The sequence below is a fragment of the Delphinus delphis genome, chromosome 15 (assembly GCF_949987515.2).
Source record: "Delphinus delphis chromosome 15, mDelDel1.2, whole genome shotgun sequence".
Classification (NCBI taxonomy): domain Eukaryota; kingdom Metazoa; phylum Chordata; class Mammalia; order Artiodactyla; family Delphinidae; genus Delphinus; species Delphinus delphis.
This window is the reverse complement of record NC_082697.1, coordinates 29,759,242-29,775,696: the sequence shown is the minus strand read 5'-3', so window position 1 is coordinate 29,775,696 and position 16,455 is coordinate 29,759,242. Positions and strand designations below refer to the sequence as shown.

Sequence of the window (16,455 nt, the reverse complement as noted above, 5' to 3'; positions counted from 1 at the left end):
CGCTGGCAGAAGACCTCAGACCTCCCAAAAGGCAAGAAACTCCCCACGTACCTGGGTAGGGCAAAAGAAAAAAGAATAAACAGAGACAAAAGAATAGGGACGGGACCTGCACCAGTGTGACGGAGTTGTGAAGGAGGAAAGGTTTCCACACACCAGGAAGCCCCTTCACGGGCGGAGACTGCGGGTGGTGGAGGGGGAAGCTTCGGAGCCGAGGAGAAGAGCACAGCAACAGGGTTGCGCAAGGCAAAGCGGAGAGATTCCCAAACAGAGGATCGGTGCCGACCGGCACTCACCAGCCCAAGAGGCTTGTCTGCTCACCGGCTGGGGCGGGCGGGGACTGGGAGCTGAGGCTCCGGCTTCGGTCGGAGCACAGGGAGAGGACTGGGGTTGGCGGCAGGAACACAGCCTGCAGGGGGTTAGTGCACCACTGGCTAGCCGGGAGGGAGTCGGGAAAAAGTCTGAACCTGCCGAAGAGGCAAGAAACTTTTTCTTCCCTCTTTGTTTCCTAGAGCGTGAGGAGAGGGGATTAAGAGCGCTGCTTAAAGGAGCTCCAGAGACGGGTGCGAGCTGCAGCTAACAGCGCGGACCCCAGAGACGGGTATGAGACGCTAAGGCCGCGGCTGCCGCCACCAAGAAGCCTGTGTGCGAGCACAGGTCACTATCCACACCTCCCTTCCGGGGAGCCTGTGCAGCCCGCCACTGCTAGGGTCCCGGGATTCAGGGACAACTTCCCCGGGAGAACGCACGGCGCGCCTCAGGATGGTGCAATGTCCCGTCGGCCTCTGCCGACACAGGCTCGCCCCGCATCCACACCCCTCCCTCCCCCAGCCTGAGTGAGCCAGAGTCCCCGAATCAGCTGCTCCTTTAATCCCGTCGTGTCTGAGCGAAGAACAGATGCCCTCTGGGGACCTACACGCAGAGGCGGGGCCAAATCCAAAGCTGAGCCCCCGGAGCTGTGCGAACAAAGAAGAGAAAGGGAAATCTCTCCCAGCAGCCTCAGAAAGCAGCGGATTAAACCTCCACAATCAACTTGATGTACCCTGCATTTGTGGAATACATGAATAGACAACGAATCATCCCAAATTGAGGAGGTGGACTTTGAGAGCAAGATTTATTATTGTTTTCCCCTTTTCCTCTTTTTGTGAGTGTGTATGTGTATGCTTCTGTGGGAGATTTTGTATAGCTTTGCTTTCACCATTTGTCCTAGGGGTCTATCCGTCCGTTTTTTTCTTTTTTAAAAAATTTTTTCTTAATAATTATTTTTTATTTTAATAACTTTTTTATTTTATCTTATTTTATCCTTTCTTTTCCCTCCCCCCCCCCTTCCTTCCTTCTTTTTCTCCCTTTTATTCTGAGCCGAGTGGATAAAAGGCTCTTGGTGCTGCAGCCAGGAGTCAGTGCTGTGCCTCTGAGGTGGGAGAACTGGTCCACAAGAGACCTCCCAGCTCCACATAATATCAAACGGCGAAAATCTTCCAGAGATCTCCATCTCAACACCAACACCCAGCTTCACTCAATGACCAGCAAACTACAGTGCTGGACACCCTATGCCAAACAACTAGCAAGACAGGAATAAAAACCCACCCATTAGCAGAGAGGCTGCCTAAAATCATAATAAGTCCACAGACACCCCCAAAACACACCACCAGACGTGGACCTGCCCACCAGAAAGACAAGATCCAGCCTCATCCACCAGAACACAGGCACTAGTCACCTCCACCAGGAAGCCTACACAACCCACTGAACCAACTTTAGCCACTGGGGACAGACACCAAAAACAACGGGAACAACGAACCTGCAGCCTGCAAAAAGGGGACCCCAAACACAGTAAGATAAGCAAAATGAGAAGACAGAAAAACACACAGCAGATGAAGGAACAAGAAAAAAACCCACCAGACCTAACAAATGAAGAGGAAATACGCAGTCTACCTGAAAAAGAATTTAGAATAATGATAGTAAAGATGATCCAAAATCTTGAAATAGAATGGAGAAAATTCAAGAAACATTTAACAAGGACCTAGAAGAACTAAAGATGAAACAAGCAATGATGAACAACACAATAAATGAAATTAAAAATACTCTAGAAGGGATCAATAGCAGAATAACTGAGGCAGAAGAACGGATAAGTGACCTGGAAGATAAAATAGTGGAAATAACTACTGCAGAGCAGAATAAAGAAAAAAGAATGAAAAGAACTGAGGACAGTCTCAGAGACCTCTGGGACAACATTAAGTGCACCAACATTTGAATTATAGGGGTTCCCGAAGAAGAGAAAAAGAAAGGGACTGAGAAAATATTTGAAGAGATTATAGTTGAAAACTTCCCTAATATGGGAAAGGAAAAAGTTAATCAAGTCCAGGAAGCACAGAGAGTCCCATACAGGATAAATCCAAGGAGAAACACGCCAAGACACATACTAATCAAACTTGCAAAAATTAAATACAAAGAAAACATATTAAAAGCAGCAAGGGAAAAACAACAAATAACACACAAGGGAATCCCCATAAGGTTAACAGCTGATCTTTCAGCAGAAACTCTGCAAGCCAGAAGGGACTGGCAGGACATATTCAAAGAGATGAAGGAGAAAAACCTACAACCAAGATTACTCTACCCAGCAAGGATCTCATTCAGATTTGATGGAGAAATTAAAACCTTTACAGACAAGCAAAAGCTGAGAGAGTTCAGCACCACCAAACCAGCTTTACAACAAATGCTAAAGGATCTTCTCTAGGCAAGAAACACAAGAGAAGGGAAAGACCTACAATAACAAACCCAAAACAATTAAGAAAATGGGAATAGGAACATACATATCAATAATTACCTTACATGTAAATGGATTAAATGCTCCCACCGAAAGACACAGACTGGCTGAATGGATACAAAAACAAGACCCATATGTATGCTGTCTACAAGAGACCCACTTCAGACCTAGAGACACATACAGACTGAAAGTGAGGGCATGGAAAAAGATATTCCATGCAAATGGAAACCAAAAGAAAGCTGGAGTAGCAGTTCTCATATCAGACAAAATAGACTTTAAAATAAAGACTATTACAAGAGACAAAGAAGGCCACTACATAATGATCAAGGGATCGATCCAAGGAGAAGATATAACAATTGTAAATATTTATGCACCCAACACAGGAGCACCTCAATACATAAGGCAAATACTAACAGCCATAAAAGGGGAAATCGACAGTAATACATTCATAGTAGGGGACTTTAACACCCCACTTTCACCAATGGGCAGATCATCCAAAATGAAAATAAATAAGGAAACACAAGTTTTAAATGATACATTAAACAAGGTGGACTTAATTGATATTTATAGGGCATTCCATCCAAAAACAACAGAATACACTTTCTTCTCAAGTGCTCATGGAACATTCTCCAGGATAGATCATATCTTGGGTCACAAGTCAAGCCGTGGTAAATTTAAGAAAATTGAAATTGTATCAAGTATCTTTTCCGACCGCAACGCTATGAGACTAGATACCAATTACAGGAAAAGATCTGTAAAAAATACAAACATGTGGAGGCTAAACAATACACTACTTAATAACGAAGTGATCACTGAAGAAATCAAAGAGGAAATAAAAAAATACCTAGAAACAAATGACAATGGAGACATGACGACCCAAAACCTATGGGATGCAGCAAAAGCAGTTCTAAGAGGGAAGTTTATAGCAATACAATCCTACCTTAAGAAACAGGAAACATCTCTAATAAACAAACTAAACTTGCACCTAAAGCAATTAGAGAAAGAAGAAGAAAAACCCCCCAAAGTTAGCAGAAGGAAAGAAATCATAAAGATCAGATCAGAAATAAATGAAGAAGAAATGAAGGAAATGATAGCAAAGATCAATAAAACTAAAAGCTGGTTCTTTGAGAAGATAAACAAAATTGATAAACCATTAGCGAGACTCATCAAGAAAAAAAGGGAGAAGACTCAAATCAATAGAATTAGAAATGAAAAAGGAGAAGTAACAACTGACACTGCAGAAATAAAAAAAGATCATGAGAGATTACTACAAGCAACTCTATGCCAACAAAATGGACAACCTGGAAGAAATGGACAAATTCTTAGAAATGCACAACCTGCCAAGACTGAATTAGGAAGAAATAGAAAATATGAACAGACCAATCACAAGCACTGGAATTGAAACTGTGATTAAAAATCTTCCAACAAACAAAAGCCCAGGACCAGATGGCTTCACAGGCGAATTCTATCAAACATTTAGAGAAGAGCTAACACCTATCCTTCTCAAACTCTTCCAAAATATAGCAGAGGGAGGAACACTCCCAAACTCATTCTACAAGGCCACCATCACCTTGATACCAAAACCAGACAAGGATGTCACAAAGAAAGAAAACTATAGGCCAATATCACTGATGAATATAGATGCAAAAATCCTCAACAAAATATTAGCAAACAGAATCCAACAGCCCATTAAAAGGATCATACACCATGATCAAGTGGGGTTTATTCCAGGAATGCAAGCATTCTTCAATATACGCAAATCAATCAACACCATATCAACAAATTGAAGGAGAAAAACCATATGATCACCTCAATAGATGCAGAGAACACTTTCGACAAAATTCAACACCGATTTATGATAAAAAACCCTGCAGAAAGTAGGCATAGAGGAACTTTCCTCAATATAATAAAGGCCATATATGACAAACCCACAGCCAACATTGTCCTCAATGGTGAAAAACTGAAAGCATTTCCACTAAGATCAGGAACAAGACAAGGCTGTCCACTCTCACCACTCTTATTCAACATAGTTTTGGAAATTTTAGCCACAGCAATCAGAGAAGAAAAGGAAATAAAAGGAATCCAAATCGGAAAAGAAGAAGTAAACCTGTCACTGTCTGCAGATAACATGATACTATACACAGAGAATCCTAAAGATGCTACTAGAAAACTACTAGAGCTAATCAATGAATTTGGTAAAGCAGCAGGATACAAAATTAATGCACAGAAATCTCTGGCATTCCTATATACTAATGATGAAAAATCTGAAAGTGAAATCAAGAAAACACTCCCATTTACCATTGCAACAAAAAGAATAAAATATCTAGGAATAAACCTACCTAAGGAGACAAAAGACCTGTATGCAGAAAATTATAAGACACTGATGAAAGAAATTAAAGATGATACAAATAGATGGAGAAATATACCATGTTCTTGGATTGGAAGAATCAACATTGTGAAAATGACTCTACTACCCAAAGCAGTCTACAGATTCAATGCAATCCCTTTCGAACTACCAGTGGCATTTTTCACAGAACTAGAACAAAAAATTTCACAATCTGTATGGAAACACAAAAGATCCCGAATAGCCAAAGCAATCTTGAGAACAAAAAATGGAGCTGGAGGAATCAGGCTCCCTGGCTTCAGAGTATACTACAAAGCTACAGTAATCAAGACAGTATGGTACTGGCACAAAAACAGAAATACAGATCAATGGAACAGGACAGAAAGCCCAGAGATAAACCCACGCACATATGGTCACCTTATCTTTGATAAAGGAGGCAGGAATGTACAGTGGAGAAAGGACAGCCTCTTCAATAAGTGGTGCTGGGAAAACTGGATAGGTACATGTAAAAGTATGAGATTAGATCACTCCCTAACACCATACACAAAAATAAGCTCAAAATGGATTAAAGACCTAAATGTAAGGCCAGAAACTATCAAACTCTTAGAGGAAAATATAGGCAGAACACTCTATGACATAAATCACAGCAAGATCCTTTTTGACCCACCTCCCAGAGAAATGGAAATAAAAACAAAAATAAACAAATGGGACCTAATGAAACTTCAGAGCTTTTGCACAGCAAAGGAAACCATCAACAAGACCAAAAGACAACCCTCAGAATGGAAGAAAATGTTTGCGAATGAAGCAACTGACAAAGGATTAATCTCCAAAACTTACAAGCAGCTCATGCAGCTCAATAACAAAAAAAACAAACAACCCAATCCAAAAATGGGCAGAAGACATTAATCGACATTTCTCCAAAGAAGATATACAGACTGCCAACAAACACATGAAAGAATGCTCAACATCATTAATCACTAGAGAAATGCAAATCAAACATACAATGAGATATCATCTCACACCAGTCAGAATGGCCATCATCAAAATATCTAGAAACAGTAAATACTGGAGAGGGTGTGGAGAAAAGGGAACCCTCTTGCACTGTTGGTGGGAATGTAAATTGATACAGCCACTGTGGAGAACAGTATGGATGTTTCTTAAAAAACTACAAATAGAACTACCATATGGCCCAGCAATCCCACTACTGGGCATATACCCTGAGAAAACCGTAATTCAAAAAGAGTCCTGTACCAAAATATTCATTGCACCTCTATTTACAATAGCCAGGAGATGGAAACAACCTAAGTGTCCATCGTCGGATGAATGGATAAAAAAGATGTGGCACATATATACAATGTTATATTACTCAGCCATAAAAAGCAACGAAATTGAGTTATTTGTAGTGAGGTGGATGGACCTAGAGTCTGTCATACAGAGTGAAGTAAGTCAGAAAGAGAAAGACAAATACCGTATGCTAACACATATATATATGGAATCTAAGAAAAAAAATGTCATGAAGAACCTAGGGGTAAGACAGGAATAAAGACACAGACCAACTAGAGAATGGACTTGAGGATATGGGGAGGGGGAAGGGTAAGCTGTGACAAAGTGAGAGAGTGGCATGGACATATATACGCTACCAAACGTAAAATAGACAGCTAGTGGGAAGCAGCAGCATAGCACAGGGAGATCAGCTCAGTGCACTGTGACCACCTAGAGGGGTGGGATAGGGAGGGTGGGAGGGAGGGAGATGCAAGAGGGAAGAGATGTGGGAACATATGTATATGTTTAACTGATTCACTTTGTTATAAAGCAGAAACTAGCACACGATTGTAAAGCAATTATACTCCAATAAAGATGTAAAAAAAATAAAAATTAAAAACAAAACATTAGTATGTCTTCAGTGTTTTAACGAAATCCACGAGGTGATTTTATACTGACTGTAGGGTGCCAAAAAATTTGGATGCTAATTGCACCTTCTGGAGACCCATCCGGTGTCTGTGTGCCCTGTGCCACATAACACTCCTAAGGGCATATGGGATCCCAACCATTAGCCTGATTTCTTGCTAAAGTAGAGCCACACCACATTCACGTCCAAGTTAAAATCATAAAGAACCTATATAGGGCTTCCCTGGTGTCGCAGTGGTTAAGAATCTGCCTGCCAATGCAGGGGACACGGGTTCAAGCTCTGGTCCAGGAAGATCCCATGTGTCGCGGAGCAGCTAAGCCCATGAGCCACAATTACTGAGCCTGCGCTCTAGAGCCCATGAGCCACAACTACTGAGCCCGTGTTCCACAACTACTGAAGCCTAGAGCCCATGCTCTGCAATGAGAAGCCACCGCAATGAGAAGCTCCCGCTCGCCGCTGCTAGAGAAGGCCCGTGTGCAGCAATGAAGACTCAACGCAGCCAAAAAATAAGATATAAATAAATAAATAAATGTATTAAAAAAGAACCTATATAAACTTGCTGCCAGTGTGGCTGGTCCCCAAGACTCACATTACTCTAAAAGTGTTTTTCTTTTGTTGAATGTTTCTCATGTAAGTCTCCAAAGTTACAAGGTTTCAAAGAGAAGCAAAGGTTCTTTTTTCTTCCTTCAGAAAATGTCTGGAGTTTATATTAGCTATACAATTTTACAGAGCAAGAGCAGTAGTTACAAGCTCTTTTCAAATCAAATCCCTGTCTTGGAGTATTTCTGCCAACATTTCTTTTCTACCCTCCCAGTGGAGAACACCCCTCTGCTACTGTGAAACTCCGACTGACGGTGACAAATGATCACTCAGTACCATTCGATGAAAAGGTGGCCCTGGAATTCTTCTGGTTCCCTGTTTGGTTCTTGCTACCTTACACAGGATGGGAAGCCTTGCCTTACGTCCTGGGCACTGGGGTGGGTGTAATTAGGAAAATATAACTGGGTGTGGGAAAGCCAGGTGTGTTGTTTCCTTTAAATAAAGTTTGCTCCACAGATGGGGCATCTTTGCTTCCTCAAGGCAAAACAGCAGATGAACCCAAAGAGGATCAAAACGATGGACAAGAAGATGCCCAGGAAGGTGAAGGAGTCCTCCAGAACCCCGAGCCTGCAGACAGGGCAGCCTCCAACGACAATGATGGAAGTGGCAGGGTGCCGGGTGACATTCCGACTGTGGATGTTGCAGACCCTGGGGTGGTGGATGGGTAGCCCTGTGAGGAGGTAGGGGTAGGGCGGTGGCTGGGAGGGCGCCGTAGTGGTGTGGGCTACGCACAAAGTAGCCCTGGCCACCCTACAGGTTGTAGGTGGGAGGCTGCTCCTGCAGCAGGGACTTGTGGTTCATGGCGGGCGGCGCCCACTGCGCCCAGCCTGGTTCCCGCTAGCGCCCCCGCTCCCTTTCGGACTCGGCTCCAGCTCGGACTCACGGGGACTCCCAGACGCCCGGCAGCGGATCTTCCCCAGGGGTGGGTGTGGGGTGAGGAAGTGGGGGTAGCGGAAGATGGCCTGGCCCAAACCTCAAAACCAGGAAATGGAAGGAAATGAAGGAAATGGAGAGGATGTTTTAGAGTTTTGAAAGTACAGAGAAATAAGGAGTAACTGCACGGTAGGCCTTGGTGAGGCTCTGAAGCACCAGCGATTATTCTGCACCCAAGCCTGTCACATATGGGAGTGAGGACAGCTGCCTTCAAACCTCATGGCCATGGGCCAGGGCACCAGGAGTAGCAGTCAGTGAATGAAAATCTCTGGACTCAAGAGATTTCTGCATGTCTCTGAGGGAAGGGGACGGGGCTCTGTGGATACAGGCTGAGAATGAATTTCATCAACTATGTTGGGTATAGGCTGAGCCCAAGCTTACTGTAAAAATAAGTGAATATGACACTTATCATGCTCAACTGCCACAAAACAATTTTTTTAACACTGGTGTTTTGCATCTATACGTACAATCCACAAAGCAGTTACAAATGAATGAATGAATGAATAGGGAAAGATCACTGTTTAATATAGAAGGTTTGAAAAAGGAGAACCTCTAATTTGCCTTTATCTTCTCCACCAAGAACTATCTTCACTGTTACAAGCATTTAAGTCAGGGAGAGGATGGGAAAGGATAGCTGGCTGCCCTGTGAGGTGAAGTTTTCTAGCTTCAAGGCAGCACTCGTCAGGCTTTAAGAAAACCCAAGGTCTATATGCACATGGCAGAACCTCTGTGGGCTGCTCCCTTGGCCGCCTGAGGCCAGCAGCTCCACCAGGGCTCAGCTCCACCTGGCCAGGGAGCCCTTCCCGACTATGGCCCATCTGCTCCTCAACTCTCCCCAAGAGGCCAGGCTCTGCAGATGCTGAAGACCTGACATTAGGACCAGAGAGGGCTTATAAGTGGTCATGGCTGCCCTCTGGCTCCTGGCTCCTTGCCAATCTTGCCACGTAACTCTGAACACTGCAAGGCCAGGAGAGGACTGATTCCTCCCATAAGAACTTAGGCCTGTTTACAAACAGCTTTCCAGTCTAGGCCTCAGCTGTGCCAAGGATGGAAGATTCTATGACTACTGGCTGAGCATATCCTAACTTGAGTCTAGTGCTGCTACTGCCGTGAGTTTTGCCGTGACACAAAACCACTTTCTTTTTTTTTTTTTTCTAAACCTAAGTTCTATATGGAACTCTATGTTGAGACCATAGGCCCTGGACTGGATCCCAGTGACCATCACCTAGCCTCACACACCACCCACCTAATGCTGGTTTGTGCAGGCACAGAAACTATATACCCAAGCTCTGGTCAGAGCCTCAAGACTGGGTAACACTACCAACCCGCTCATTCCTGACATGTAAGCTAACACTCACCATCTGTCCACTGTCAACCTCTGGGCTCTCTTCCTCAAATTTCCTTCCAGCCATTCATTTTCACCACTCTCCAGAATCCCTATTTCATTCTATCATGTTCATCAATAATTTAAAAACCATTAAGAACTACATATACCTGGCTGAAATATCAACAATCAATGATTCCTCCCCACCCCCTCCTCTTTTTCTTTCTTTTTTTTTTTGCGGTACGCAGGCCTCTCACTGTTGTGGCCTCTCCCGTTGTGGAGCACAGGCTCCGGATGCGCAGGCCCAGCAGCCATGGCTCACGGGCCCAGCAGCCATGGCTCACGGGCCCAGCCGCTCCGCAGCATGTGGGATCCTCCCGGACCGGAGCACGAACCCGTGTCCCCTGCATCGGCAGGCGGACTCCCAACCACTGCACCAGCAGGGAAGCCCCTCTTTTTCTTTTTAATTAATTTATTTATGGCTGCGTTGGGTCTTCGTTGCTGCGCACAGGCTTTCTCTAGTTGCGGTGAGTAAGGGCTACTCTTCGTTGCAGTGCGCGAGCTTCTCATTACGGTGGCTTCTCTTATTGCGGGGCATGGGCTCTAGGCGCGCGGGCTTCAATAGTTGTGGCATGTGGGCTCAGTAGTGTGGCCCACGGGCTCTAGAGTGCAGGATCAGTAGTCATGGAGCACGAGCTTAGCTGCTCCGCAGCATGTGGGATCTTCCCGGACCAGGGCTCAAACCCGTGTCCCCTGCAGTGGCAGGCAGATTCTTAACTACTGTACCAACAGGGAAGTCTCCCTTCTTCTTCTTAAGGCTTCTCTCCAGAGGCCCTCACCTTTAATTAGATTTCTGTTCAGTTCTTCTGGGGGGTTACCTTTTTATCACTAATAAGTTGGCTTTTGTTTTGTTTCATTTTGTTTTTTGTTACTTCTTGATCTAGTTATTTTAGACATCACTTACTAACTTCCTACTAGATTAGAAGGTGATTTAGGCCATCACCCCCCCAACCCCCAATCCCCCAGTAGAATTATATCACTATTTTTACTGCCTCTGTTATAATTTATAATTTCTATGTTGTTATCCTGAGGGTGATGGTGATGGAAAGATGCCAAAACAGACAGGAATAATACCCTTGGATTCAGGGAGAGGATGTGCCTTGCACCCACAAAGGGCTGTAGGAGCAGAAGACAATATAGCTATGCCCACTGGAGAGCAGCTTCCCAAACCTCACAGGCCCATGGGGAGAAGCCCTCAGGCCTCTGATGCACCCTTGCTTGTGGGGTGGGGAGGAGAAGTCAGTAGTTTTCAGGGAAGCTCCCTTTGCCATTTTCACCAGGGTGAAGCATGCTGGGCTGAGGGAGAGGAGGTTTTTCTCCTGCCCTCTGATTGTTCTAAAACTGCCCGACAGTGGCTAATAACTGGTAAAACTCTAGTACAGTGCTGTGTGCTTCCTGCAAAGGAGAACAGAATGTCAGTTCTGAGATATGTCCCAGCTGGCCTAGGCTGCAGGCCCAGCTGAGGCATATTCTTGCAGCTAGTTTTGGGAGGTTAAATAATATATTTGGACCTTTATTTCTTGTTCAATCATCTGTATTATCCCTAAAAAAATTTTTTTATTGTGGAAAATATTAAACTTTTTAACAAGTAGAGAGAATAGTATAATGAACCCCATGTGTTTATCACCCAGCTTTAATAATTACAGCTCACGGCCAATCTTATTTTATCCATCCATACTCTACCCATTTCCCCGTGATCATATTATTTTGAAGCAAATCCCAGACTTCCTATCATTTCATTCTTAAGTATTTCAATATAGCCAGTATTCCTTAACTACCCTCTTTGTAAAATTAGGGATGTTTGTGTCCTCATCCTTCCCTTTTCTTCTACTTCTCAACTCTTTTGAGAGTTTGACAAGATTCCAACCTAGAACAATTCAATCTTCTAACACCACACTATGTAGACTGGGACAATAAATTCTTGGTCTCTAACCCCTGCTGGCTCTTCAGCACTGGTCAACAATCATGCTGACAATATCAGAAAAAAGCTGCCATTACCTATATAAATGTTACAAAAGTTGCCAAAAAACCCAAAGTTCTGATACCGAGAATAAAGCTCTCATCTACAACTATGCGTTCATCTAGTGCACATTTATGGAGTGTCTACAGTTGATTAACACTATGCTATGACACAGAGGACACAGAAATATAAAAAAGCTCTTGCCCTTAAGGAAATCTTTGTAGAGTGAAAAACCAGACACGTCTATGACTGCAGAGGCACAGACGAGGAAAAGAAGCTGCTATGGGATATGCCGAAGGGTCATCAGAGGGACCTCTCCCCTGGGTTTCAAAATAAGACTCCCCAACCCAGCCCTGGTCCTTCCAATCCATTTTCGTAACTGCTGCCAGAGGCATCTTTCTAAAACACTGATCTTGGTCACTTCTTGGCTTAAAGCATTTCAATAACTCCCAGTGGTTTTCAGGCTACAGCGTAAATTCTTCAGCTGAAGCCCCAGTCTCTTCATGACAGCTTTGGTCTGCCCTGCTCTCCAGCTCCTTACTCACAGAACAGGCACTTCAGCTCAGCTAAACTCCTAGTAGTTCTGGAAAGTGACTGGACATGCCCCTTCCCCACCCAGAACACTGAACTCATGTTTCTTAGGGTTCAGCTCTGGTGTTGCCCCAGCTCGTGCAGACTCAGGCACCACAGGGCACTCCCTTCTCCTCCCAGGGTGTCCACGAGCACGGGGGCACCTCCCAGTATCTGGCATGGCTCCTGCTGTCCCCTCATGGCTGCCTCTCTGTGTCAGAAAGTCAGCTAAGTGAGTGAATGTTAAAGGAAGTCTAGTGGGTCCTAGCTATGGAGATCACAGGAGAGAGTTCTACTAGAGAAAGATTTGCCCATCCCAGCCATAGGTGGGGTTCATAGATGGTGTGGATGGGACTATCCAGGGAAAAGGGCCCAGAGGAAACCCAAGGGAACAATGGCACTGAACTGAGAAGAAACATCAAAGCCACAGCTGAAAAGTAGAACAGAGGAGACTTTTCAGAAGATGGAATAATAAATAATGATCATGATGAAAACCATGAGGTTGTACAGGAAATTTAAATGCCATCTGAAACTAAGAGAGATTTATACTTTATTTTAGTTATTTTTTTTTGGCTGCACCGTGAGGCATGCAGGATCTTAGTTCCCCGACCAGGGATCGAACCTGCACCCCCTGTGTTGGGAGCGTAGAGTCTTAACCCCTGGACTGCCAGGGAAGTCCAGATTTATACTTTAAGTTTAGCTCTAAATGTATTTCGTGGCTTTATAATTTTTTAAATCCTTAAGGTACAGACATCTAATACCAGAAGCTATGTGTATACATTACTATCATAAAATAAATATAAACTTTAGAAGTATATCTGACTATTCAGAACAGCTAAAGAGTGAAAACAACCCAAGTATCCATTAACAGATGAATGGATAAACAAAATGTGGTTTATCCATACAATAGACTATTATTCAGTCTTAAAAAGGAATGAAGTACTGAAACATACTACATATGGTTGCACCTTGAAAACACTATGCTAAGTCAAAGAAGCCAGTCACAAAGGACCACCTATTACGTGATTCAATTTATATAAAATGCCCCAAATAGGCAAATCCATAGAGAAAGAAAGTAGACTGGTGGTTGCCAGGGGCTAGACGAAGGAAGAAATGAGAAGGGACTGCATCTGGATATGGGGTTTATTTTGGGGGTGATGAAAACATTCTAAAATATTCTGTGAATATATTAAAAACCACTGAATTGTACACTTTAAATGGGTGAATTGTATGGTATGTGACTTATATCTCAATAAAGCTGTTACTAGAAAAAGTACATCTGAGTGAAAACAAACAAAAGTTTCATACATCTTTTGCTTAGTAATGCAATCCTATTAGCATCCATAAACATAACTCTGACATCTAAATGAATGCCCAGTTCTCAATATAAATTCTGTGTTGCCTTTACTTGTGAACACTAGCCTCTCACATAAACGAGCAAATGAAACACCCAGCATGGAGAGGACTTTAATATTAGCTCTACATTACAATAACCACCTCTGTTGCAGAGCTTGTAACAAGCCAGAATCCCAGCGCCACCACCCATCTTCCCACCTCACACACAATGTCTACCTGTGCATTCTCTATTTTGAATACCTACCCTCCCAAACTATAACCATGGCTGAAGCCAGGTGAGTCCTGCTGACTCGGGGGAACATCTAGAATCACGTTTTGAAAGCAGAGGCTGAGCAAGGGGCACTCACCCACAAGAGCAACCAACCAGAAACCAGGCACAACTGACCCAACGCACCCACCACCCTCTGACACACAGGCCTTTTCAGTCTGGGTGGTTTTTTACAATTTTAAACTGAATCTACAAAGATTTTTATAGTTAGTTGCAAACTCCCTCAGTTAGCAGTTGTAGGTTTTGATCTGTTCCTAATTATGGAAAAGAATCCTGGGGTCAGTTCAGAGTGAAAGAACTTGAGTTTACCATTACCATTTTTAAAACACTAATATTTACATGAATTTCTGAGTAGAGAATTAAATTGCCTCAGTTATTTTGCTTTAAAAAATGAGAATCAAAGACAAAAAAGGCTTTTGTCTGCATTGAAAGCCGTACTGAAATTTAACTGCATGACCTACATTGAACCATTTAGACATTTTCCTATTCTCTTCCTTAAATAAGTCTCTACATTTTAACTAAATCTATATGGTCTCTAAGTGTGTATTTAAAAGCTAACTACACCTAGAAAGACTAAGGCTCTGAGGAATATAAAGCAATACAGAAAGGTACAGCCCCCTCTGTTGAGAACATACCCACATCTGCCCAGGAAGATGCAAGCTCAGCCTGCCACACAGCACACACCCAGATACAGTCCCAAGTATAGAGAGAACCAGCATTGATCAGGTTCTTTTGAGAAGACACCAAGAATACATGATGCCAAGGGTCCAGTCACATTGTTCGTGAATACTGCAGCTATTTGTAACAATGAGCAAAAAGACATATTTTCAACAGAACTTACCTGTTTTTTCAAGGGAAGCCTGGCAAACTAAATGGTGAGCATGCTATCATTTATTTTCTAAAGTGCTCCTGAATGCAGCTTTCATAAGTGGATCTTATTCAAGTGAGTGATCCAGTCCAGGTAAAGAGGACCAAAAAATCAGGTAGAAAATCATCTCTTTGAGTCTTAAACTTGAAAAAAGTATTTAAAAAAGTAAGTGTGGGGAAGAGATCCCTCCAGAAGGAAATGACCATTTCAGTGACTTTCAGAGGGTGGGGAGCAACAGGGCAATGGGAGGAAAAAAAAAACTGGAAGTCAGAATTGGCAACAGCAACGCTATCTCCAGCACAAAAGCCTGTTTATACGCACAGAGCCCTCTTTCCAAATGGGAAAAACACCAACAATATAAGTCAAGGTTTTCACTAAGAATCTTAAAAATATTAATCAGTTTTCAACTATAAGAAACAAAGCTTGAAGTTCAATCGGATTTGGAATATAATAAGGTATGTCAGTATGAAAACAACCTGAACTTAAAACAAGTCAGTAAATTATATTTACTAGAACCCAAATAAAATATTTTACAATTGTATGTGATCTGTAACTTGGCAGTGTTAGCAGACATTATCAAATTGAAATTGTACTGACTAGAGCCTAGAGCTCAAATTCCCTGGGGTTAGAGAAACAACCTAACCCTGCTAGCCCCACTCCAAATATAGCCAGTGGCAGAGAAAATTCTAATATGGCTCCTAAGATTCCTACTATATTGATGTGCATATCCTGTATAATCCCCTCCCCTTGAGAGTGGGTGAGTCTGACCTAATCTAATGAACCCTTTGAAAAGAGGGTCAAGAAGAAGTCAGAGAAAGTTGAAGCTTCAGTAGGTCTGTATCTATTTTTGGTCTAAAATTTTTATTTTCAAATGTTACATAAATGGAATCGTGCAGCATGTACATTTCTAAGATTTTTTTTCCACTCAGCAAAACTTCCTCAGATGCATCCAAGTTGTATCAATAGTTTGTTTCTTCTTATTGCTGAGCATTACTCCATGATATGTATGTAGCACAGTGTGTTTAACCATTCACCTGTTGAGAAATACTTGGGTTGTTTCCAGTTGGGGCTATTATGAATGAAGCTAAATATTGCTGCTGTACAGGTGCTATAAACATTGGTATACAGGTGTTTGTATGAACATCAGTTTTCATTTCTCTGGGATAAATGCCCAGGAATACAATTGCTGCGTTAAGTATAGTAAGTGCCAAACTATTTTCCAGACTGGCTGTGCCATCTTATCAGCAATGCATGCATGATCCAATTTCTCTGCATTCTCTCTAGCATTTGGTGTTATCACTATTTTAAATTTTAGCCATTTGACAGGTGTGTAGTGATATCTCATTCTCACTGTGGGGTGGTTTTTTTTTGGCTATGCCTCGTGGCTTGTGGGATCTCAGTTCCCTGACCAGGGATTGAACCGGGGCCCTCGGCAGTGGAAGGGTGGAGTCCTACCCACTGGACCACCAAGGAATTCCCTCTGATTGTGGGTTTTGTTTTTT

General features: G+C 43.0%; 1 protein-coding gene and 1 pseudogene across 5 annotated transcripts in view; both read right to left on the bottom strand.

Moving 5' to 3' along the window:
• The window catches only part of ATRN (attractin), a 173,483-nt gene that overhangs the window by 34,816 nt on the left and 122,212 nt on the right, over positions 1-16,455 (bottom strand). The window lies entirely within an intron of this gene.
• Positions 7,439-9,708, bottom strand: LOC132438615 (membrane protein BRI3 pseudogene; annotated as a pseudogene).